Source organism: Mobula hypostoma, chromosome 3, assembly GCF_963921235.1.
Source record: "Mobula hypostoma chromosome 3, sMobHyp1.1, whole genome shotgun sequence".
NCBI lineage: Eukaryota > Metazoa > Chordata > Chondrichthyes > Myliobatiformes > Myliobatidae > Mobula > Mobula hypostoma.
Genome location: NC_086099.1, coordinates 214708037 through 214717417, shown reverse-complemented (window position 1 = coordinate 214717417; position 9381 = coordinate 214708037). Strand labels below are relative to the sequence as shown.

The 9381-nt window shown below is 40.6% G+C and overlaps 1 protein-coding gene across 1 annotated transcript in view; it reads right to left on the bottom strand.

The window, feature by feature from the left end:
- Positions 1-4218: 4218 nt before the first annotated feature.
- The window catches only part of LOC134344519 (THAP domain-containing protein 2-like), a 30919-nt gene continuing 25756 nt past the window's right edge, over positions 4219-9381 (bottom strand). Inside the window, exon 4 of the mRNA XM_063044460.1 lies at positions 4219-8321. The gene's annotated coding sequence lies outside the window, so the exon portion shown is untranslated. The remainder of the gene's footprint in view (positions 8322-9381) is intronic.

The window sequence follows — 9381 nt, the reverse complement described above, 5'->3', positions numbered from 1 at the left end:
AAGGAGTACAGTTGATGTTTCGGGCCAAGATCCTTCAGCAGGACTGGAGGAAAAAAGATGAGGAGTAGATTGGAGTAAGTTAATGGAGAAGATAGTTCCCATAGTAGGGAGTCTGGTACAGTGATTTGAATGCACAGGAGACTGCAGAGAACAGTGGGCTCAGCTCCATACATCACATCCCTCCCCACCATCAGTAGTATCTACAGGAAGCAAGGTGGAACATTTTTAAGAAAGTAAAGATGCTGGCATGCCTTCCGTGTGATTGCTTCTATGTGCTGAATTCCCTGGACCTTACCCCACCAGCTCGAGAAGTATTCCCATGTTAGGAAGAAAATGTGCAAAATAATCTATTCCATAAATTATTTGTTTCCCCCATCCTTTGAAGTCCAAGAGGTGCAGTCAAGATCAAAAGCTATCTTATGATATGAAACACACTGTCGATCGAAACTGGATTTCAAAAGAATTCCTCCAGCTACCAAGCAGGGGGTGTGTTTGAGGTCTGATTTTTGGCCTCTCAAGGTACAGACCAGTTCATCAGACTGCAACGACACCACACTTCTCTAGCAGGCTTTGTTACGATTTTGGATTTCCAATATTTCATTGATTTTCATGAAATTCAGTGATTTTGGCCTACTTGGTAGAATTTAAATTGATGTGTGGGCAGAATCAAGATTCACAATTACCTGATAATCCCTGTTATTCAGAATAATGATTTTTTTCATTTGGGTCGAAATCCCGTATGTGGCTTCAATATCCAATTCTTGTTCCTAAGTTTTTAATCACCAGAGCTGGAAGATGTTTGTTCTCCAAATTGTATTCCTATTTGTTCCATGGAGAAAGGCTTCAATAATGATGATAATCTTACTGGTTTTATTGTCTATTTTCTCCCTCCCTGAAATTGTTGAGTTGTTCTTCATGGTCTTTATCCTTCTCCAGACGCTGGGCCAACATTTTCATATGCCTGCCAGTTCAGTGAATATTGGCAGGCTATTTGTGCTTGCATCTTGGCCAAGCCAAATCCTGTGTTTGCCAAATGCATACTTTTCAATATGGGTCATTGAGGGTCAGGGGAAATAAAAGCTGACAGATTTCCATCCTCACATACCTTTCCCACCCTCACCCTTCTGCAGATGAAAATACAGTGGTAAATTAAAACACACTTCTATTCACATACATGTAGCACATACAAAATGCTGGAGGAATTCAGCAAGCCAGGTAGCATCTATGGAAAGGAATAAACAGTCAATGTTTTGGACCAAAACCCTTCATCAGGACCTCCATTATCTCCCTCTAGTGCCCCTCCTCCTCACTTTCTCCCATGGTCCACTCTTCTCTTCTGCAAATTACTCTTCAACTCTTTACCTTTTCCACCTGTCACCTCCCAGCTTTTCACCACTTCCCCTTTCCCTCGTCTGGCTTCACCTATCACCTCCCGGCTTGTACTCCTTCCCCTCACCCCTCTTCTGGCTCTTCCTCCTTCCTCTCCAGTCCTGGTGAAGGTTCTCCAACACTTTGCTATGAATTTCCAGCACCTGCAGAGTCTCTTGTGCCTGTATTCACAAACAGTGCAAGCTGGGGACTGAACCTTCCTGTTTAAGTGGCTCAGCTGAACATCAGGATATAAAGATAGAACTTTGACAGCTCTCAAAGAGGGTTGGCTCGAGCATAACCAAGAAAGAGATTAGCTTTATTTGTCAAATGTACATCCACAAATGTCACCATAGTTCCAGTGTCAACATAGCATGTCCACAACTCGCTAACCCTAATCCTAACCTGTACACGTTTGGAATGTGGAAGGAAACCGGAGGAGCTGGAGGAAGCCCATGCAGTCTTGGGGAGCACATGCAGACTTTTTATAAGCCGCAATCAATAGCCAACATTCTATGATGTAGTATCATATAACACAGATACAGAATCAGAATCAGGTTTAATATCACTGGCTTATCTTGTGAAATTTGTTGTTTTGTGGCAGCAGTACATTACAATACATAGTAATATAAACTGTAAACTACTGTGAGAAGTATACATATTAAAAAAGTTAAATTAAAACGCTGTGCAAAAAGAGGAAAAAGGAAGTAGTGAGGTAGTGTTCATTTGTTAAGTGTCCATTCAGAAATTTGATGGCGGAGGGGATTGAGATGTTCCTTAAATGTTGAGTGTGTATCTTCAAGCTCCTGTACCTCCTCCCTGGTGGTAGCAATGAAAAGAAATGTCCTGGTTGATAGGGTTCCTTAATGACGGATGCTGGAAAGGCGAGTGCCTATGATGGAACTGAGTTCACAACTTTCTGCTGTGTATTTCAAACATTGTGGGCCGAAGGGCCATTTTTGTGTTGTATGACTATACTATTCTCATTTACTAATACTTGGTCCATAACCGATTAATGCTGTGGAATTCGAGTGCTCATCTAAATGCCTCCTAAATGTTGTAGGAAAATTAGGCAGTGTGTTCCAGATTTCAAACACTCTTTGGGTGAAAATAATTCTTCCTCACCTTAAACCTAAATCCTCTAGTCTTAGATACTTCTGGCATGAGGAAAGGTTTCTTACTGTCTGCCCTGTCTAGACATGTGAACTATGTTAATAGATGATGCAGAAGTGTTTATAACCCACTGAGATGGTCGTGTTCTCTTCTGTTCACCATTTTGCAGTACTAGTACATAAACTATTTCAGTGGGATTCTTAAATGTATTCCGATAACCAATGCAGATGCAAATTCAATTATGTAAAATTAATCTCTGTCTACTTGAGGGCAGCAAGCATAAGAGAATGTCAACTTCTTTAAGTTTCTATTCATATCACACAACCTCTTCATTAGGAAATTAATCACTGTCTTCTTCTTCTTAAGTCCATCACCCCAATTACAGCCGACAGCAGCTTGCCAGGGTCCTCTGCCCAGGGTCAGTCTTTCAAGTTGTCCCCCAGAGCAGCCATCGAAGATCCTTCCTCTCCCAGAATGTGGTCTTTGGATCTTCCTCTCCCAGGGATGTGGTCTTTGGAGGCATTTCTGCAGCATTGAGTTTTTACGAGTTGGGGTTTCTATACCCATGTTTAACCCTGCTGCTCTCAGACGGGCTTGGAACTGTAAATGGCAGAGTTGAACTTTCGCTGTAGCTGCATACAACTCTTGAAACTCACTGGAAAAACTATTGTGGCATCCCCTTCACCAACAGAAGTCTAACACGATTGCTCATCACAATTCTGAGGGGTATCTATGAATAGTTAACAAATGACAGCCTTTGCAGGGACACCTATATCTCAAAAACTAAAGCACTCACGGATTTCCCACTGGCTGACAATTTTAATTCCTCTCCCCATTCTGACGTGTTGGTCCATAGCCTCCTCTATTGCCACGATGAGGCCACTCTCAGGCTGGAGGAACAACACTTCATATTCTGTTTGGTTACCCCCCCAGCCTGATGGCATAAACATCAATTTCTCCAGCTTCCAATACATTCCCCATTCTCCTTTTCCATTCCTCATTTTGGTTCCCTTCTTACATTCTTCACTCGCCTATCACCTCCAGTTGGTACCTCTCCTCCTGTGGTCCACTCTCTTCTCCTATCAGATTCCTTCTTCTTCAGCCCTTTACCTTTTCAACCTATCACCTCCCAGCTTCTCACTTCATTTCACACACTGCCCCCCCACCAGGTCTCACCAATCACCTGCCAGCTTGTACTTCATTTCCCCCCCCCCACCTTATTCTGGCATCTTCCCCCTTCCTTTCCAGTCCTGATGAAAGGTCTTAGCCCAAAGTATCAACTCTTTATTCCTCTATTTTTGAGGCTGCCTGACCTGTTGAGTTCCTCCAGCATTTTGTGTGTGTTACCCTCAACAGGATAACTACATGAATGGATCCAAACTAACTATTTACAATCATAATACTACAGTTTGTCACCATTTGGAGTGGATAGACAACTGCCTGGTGAATGCCATAATGCTACTAGCAAGTTAAAGCATAGTTTACTTGTCACATAGCTGTTGATAGGAATAAAAACAAACATCATTTATGGGTCCTTTCTAGGCGTGGGAAGAGTTTCCTGGCTGACTTATTCAATACCTTTTTATCATCCTCATGTGGTTGTTTGAGAAGCAAATACTTAATTTTCTTTGGCTCAGGGTTGAAATTTGTAATCACAGAATGGAGCCAAAGTATATTCACAAATACTAGCACGAAGACTTAAAATATTAAAGAACATGAGCTTGATTTTTTTTTTGGAAAAGTATTCTTTATTGCATTTGTCACAATGCACAGTGTTCTGAACACCAATATTAAATAAAATAGAATCCTTGTTACGTCTCGTGCCTGGATCTGTAACTGAAACCATTGCAACCAAGACTATAAAGATGGTACTCTTCAACCTCCTTTAATTAATCTGAAATACTAGCACCTTGGACTGTCTAGTTACTGTAAACAAATTAAACACACAAATTTGAAAGGACCAAGTTGTCAAGTCTTATTCACTGTTTATTTGTCCTTTGTATTCAAGCATTCACCCTTATGGAGCTCACACAAAATGCTGGAGGAACCCTGCAGGTCAGGCAGCATCTACGGAGGGAATAAACATTAGAAGTTTCGGGCCGAGACCCATCACCAGATCCTCATGAGTCCTGATGAAGGGTCTGGGGTCGAAACGCTGACTGTTTATTCCCCTCTGTAGAGGCTGCCTGACTTGCTGGGTTGCTCCAGCATTTTGTGTGTGTTGCTCTGGATTTCCAGCACCTTCAGAATCTCTTTGTGTTTATGAAATGGCGCATTTGATCTATGCTATACCAGAGTTCTCCCCTGAAATGATTTGTGGAATAACAGCACACAATGGGACAGCAATCACTATCCTGGTACACCCACACCATTCTTCCTCTGGTCAATTGCAAACATTATTCGACAAGGAAAAAAGGGTAAAGTTAAAAAAAAGAGCACAGGCAATTTCTTTTCCACAAACGAGAATAACATATATAATGCTGGAGGAACTCAGCATTTCAGGCACCATCAATGGAGAAGAATAAACAGTTGTCATTTTGGGTCGAGACCATTTATCAGGACTGAGAAGGAAGGGGAAAGAACACAAGCTGGCAGGTGATAGGTGAAGACAGGTAAGGTGGGTGGGTGTGGAAAGGGGTGATGTGAGAAGCTGGCAGGTGATAGGTGAAGCCAGGTAAGGTGGGTGGGTGTGGAAAGGGATGCTGTGAGAAGTTGGCAGGTGATAGGTGGAAGAGGTAAAGGGCTGAAGAAGAAGGAATCTAATAGAAGAAAGTGGGCCATGGGAGAAAGGGAAGGGAGAGGGGCACCAATGGAAAGGTCAGAAGGGCAAGAGAGAAGCCAGAATGGGGAATGGAAAAAGAGAAGGGGGGGGGGGTTAGAGAAATGACTAGAAGTTATAGAAATCAATGTTCTTGCCATCAGGTTGAAGTCTACCCAGACTGAATACAAGGTATCAAACCTGAGAGTGATCTCACTGAGGCAGTCTTTTCCAAAACCAAAGGTTATAACCCACTTGTTTAATGGTTCCTGGGATAAAGGATGAGTTTCTTTAGGGATCAGAATCAGGTTTGTTATCACTGACATGTGTCATGAAATCTGTTGTTCACAACATACGACAGAGGAGGCTCGGGGAAATTTGACAGAGATATCAAAAATCTTGAAACACTTAAAGAGATTAGAGAAAGAAACTGATGTCAGGGGCTATAATTAGAGGCACAGATTTAAGGGGATTGGCAAAATAATTAGGTGACAAGAGGAAAAGCATCATATATAATGTGAGGTTAGCACACAGAATGTATTGTTTGCAGGACACTGGAGAGAAACTACTACAATTTTACAAGTTATTTGAACAAATACTTGAAGGGGTAAAAACAGTGCAGGGGCATGAAGGGGAATACACCCCTTCAATAGAATTATTGTAGTCTGTGTGGGTCAGATAGTGCTTCCTGTTCTGCACTATTCAAATATTTATGGTGGTATTATTCATTAGTGCACAAAACTGCAGCTTACATGGAAAGGTTCAGTCAGTTATTCCATTTAATAACAAGGACCCATATCCTGTCCTTTGCTGGCAGCTATTGTTACAGTAGTCTGAGAGCAGATTCCCAGCCTTTTTTGTTTTTGTACTAACATGCACAGACTGAAAGAAATCTCAAAACAAGTTCCAAACAGGAGTAAATGAATGACGAGCTTCCAAATCTGCTCTCACATGCTACACACTATCGCAAATGTTTTCTTGTACTTCGTGCACTCCATTTATCAAACACTATGCATCTTCGAATGGTTGGTATAGCATGTTGAAAATATTATTGACATTAAGTTCCCCTTATTAATGATTACCACCCCTATTTACAGAGTGAATGTAATGCAGGAAAATAATCACAAGGTACTTTCCATGTGTCTGTCTGTCGTATGGAAAGTAAATACCGAATTAAAATGAGAGAGGTAGTAACCAAAATATCTAGAAATAAATAAATCCTTAAACTAAAAAGAAGAGAATGGAGAGTTGTAGATAGGAAGAGATTTTCAGAGACTATTCAGTCTAGTGGCTGGAAAATAGCAGGGGCATTTACAATACACAAGGACACCATTTGGCCTGTGGTGACCATGGCAACCAAACCTGGACTCTTGTTTAAAACTAGCTTCCCAGTTGTAAATCTTCAAGCTGCTTTTTAATCAACATTTTTTGAATTTGGCGAAAGAGATACTGAATCAGTTGGAGCTGAGGGGAGGTTGACTTGAAACTTTAAATTAGATGCATTTATTCTCAACATGCAGGTAGTTGAAATTTAAATTGAACCTCCTTTCAAAATACATTCAATGTTACAACCTTTACATTCATAAAGTGTCATTTTGTGAATCGCACTGGGCAAACTGGTTTGAATACAGCAGGAATTTCATTTTTACCTGCAGCTGACAATATTCATGGACATGAAGTTGCAAGTAGTATAGATTGTCTATTATTACAGTAATGAGTTACACTTACATAACATACCAGAAAACAAGTACTTGACCGCTTGGGAGCTGATCAGGAATTTCTCCCGATCACCTTGCCCTAACCAGTCACGTCATCGCTAGGCTTCATAAACTCAGAAGGTGGCAAGGCAGCTGTGAAGCAGTTTTCCAGGTGGCAGAAGATGCCAGCAGCAGCCAACAAATCCATCCCCATACATTCTGCTGGTCTCCCAAACACTCATTTGTGTGCATTCAGGTAGGGCCTTTGATAGCTGAGAAGGACCTTTATAGTGGGAAAATTGGGGCAATGGAAATTGGAAAATTGTAAGAACTGTCCGTAACCTAAAGTTTCTGTCAACTGGGAAAACTTTTGGCTGATATTGCTAAAGTTGCACTGGTCAATTAGATATGGATTAATACAAATTTTACTTTAGATCTTGGTTAGGTTTTAGGTAGAGTTAGTTGATTATTACAGATCTGTATTATAGACTCAAAACATGCCAGACCATGGGAGTCACCAGACCACAGAAAGCCAACCTGTAATCCTATATGCTGGAAAATCCTTGGGAGCTTTACTACTTTATTTGTTCCTTTGGCGGTGGAAACTCAATGGGTAACACAAAAAATAAACAGCAGTTGGTATATTTTTGTTAGGTAAGAGTGATCCAAGGTCTCGGGCAGCATTAAGATTTGATCAGATGTAAACTACTTAAATAATGGAACAGGCTAAATGGCCTTATTCTCATCCCATGTCCCTGGTACCTGTAATTTTCAGGGCAGCTGTAGCATTGTGTAAATTCCATCTTCTCTTTAATAATGAAATGGGGTGGAAATTTGTCCCTGGCTGTTTGAACTCGTCATGCAATTAGCTGAATGTTTGATGGGCCAGTTAAGGTGATCCTATAATACCATAATATGTAGTATCAGAATGTCTTATGAAATGTTTCATCTTCTTGATGCAGGCAAGTACCTGAAAGTCAACCAACATCCTCCTCATGTGACCAACATTAAAAATGCTGCATTGGGTTTCCTGAATATGTATTTTGTCAATATGCTACATAACCATGCCAGTATTCTTATATCAGTTGTTTTATAAGTTCTGCAGGTGAATCCTGAAGGGAACATATCATTCCTTGATGAGACATACTGATGTAACAATGAATACTTCTGCTTCTCCAATTGGTCAATAGCCAGGTGTCAGCATTCAATGATTCTTTTCCCACTCAGTTTATTTCATGTTTACAACAGTTGCAGTACACGGTTGGACAGTCAGCAGACTCAACGGAAGACACTAACGTGTGGCCAAGTGGGAGTAAGTTGCAGCCTTTAGTTTGCAGGGAGGAGGGTGCCATTTTTCAGAATTTCCTGGAGTTCTGAATAAGGCCCTAAAAACGAAAGAGAGAAAAGAAAATGGACTCAGATACTCATCACTGTTGTTAAAAAATATACCTCTCACTGAGAATATATTAACTTATTTATTGAGATACAAGGCAGAATAGGCCCTTTCAGCCCTTTGAACTGTGCCACCCAGCAATCCCCCAATTTAATCCTAGCCTAATCACAGGATAATTTATAATGACCAACTAATCTACCAACTTTGGACTGAGAGAGGAAACTGGAGCACCCTGAAGAAACCCACACGGTTATGGGGAGAATGAACAAACTCTTTACAGGCAGTTGCCAGTAGTAATTGAAAATGATAGGTGCCACAGTTTCAATCATTAGGTATGTGATGGATATTTTCTTTCTTTTCATCTTAAAATCTTTATTTAAAGGTTAAGACACATTTAATTCCAACAACCATTCCTGGTGATTAATACATTAATAACCATGAGAGAAATATGTTCTCTTATACTTCCATGATGACTGTAAAATTTATACTGCCTTGTGAGTACGTACCTGATCAAAGATATAATGGGGCCCAATGTTTAAATGATGGATGCTGAGAAGTGAATGGTGAATGTAAACTCCTCAAGATATGGAGGATCATTTGATAGTGACACCACCATCACATGATTGTGTGATGTTTGTGTTTGCGTTTACATTATTGTGTGCTGTTCTGGTCAAGATATCAATCAGGTTGAAAGAATGCTGAGAAAATTTACAAGGATTTTGCTGGGACTTGAAGACCTGAATTATAAGGAAAAATTGAATGGATTAGGACTTTATTCCCTGGAATGTAGGAGAACGAGGGGAGATTTGATAGCGGTATACAAAATTATGAGTGGTATAGATTGGGTAAATGCAAGCAGGCTTTTTCCACTGAGGTTGGGTGAGATTCACACTAGAGGTCGTCGGTGAAAGGTGAAACATTTAACATGTACTTTTTCAGTCAACGGGTGGTGAGAGTGTGGAACCAGTGGATGTAGTGGATGTAGTTTTGAACATTTTTAAAACATTTTTAATTTTTATTTGGATAAGGAATTCGCAAGTATCATGAACTTT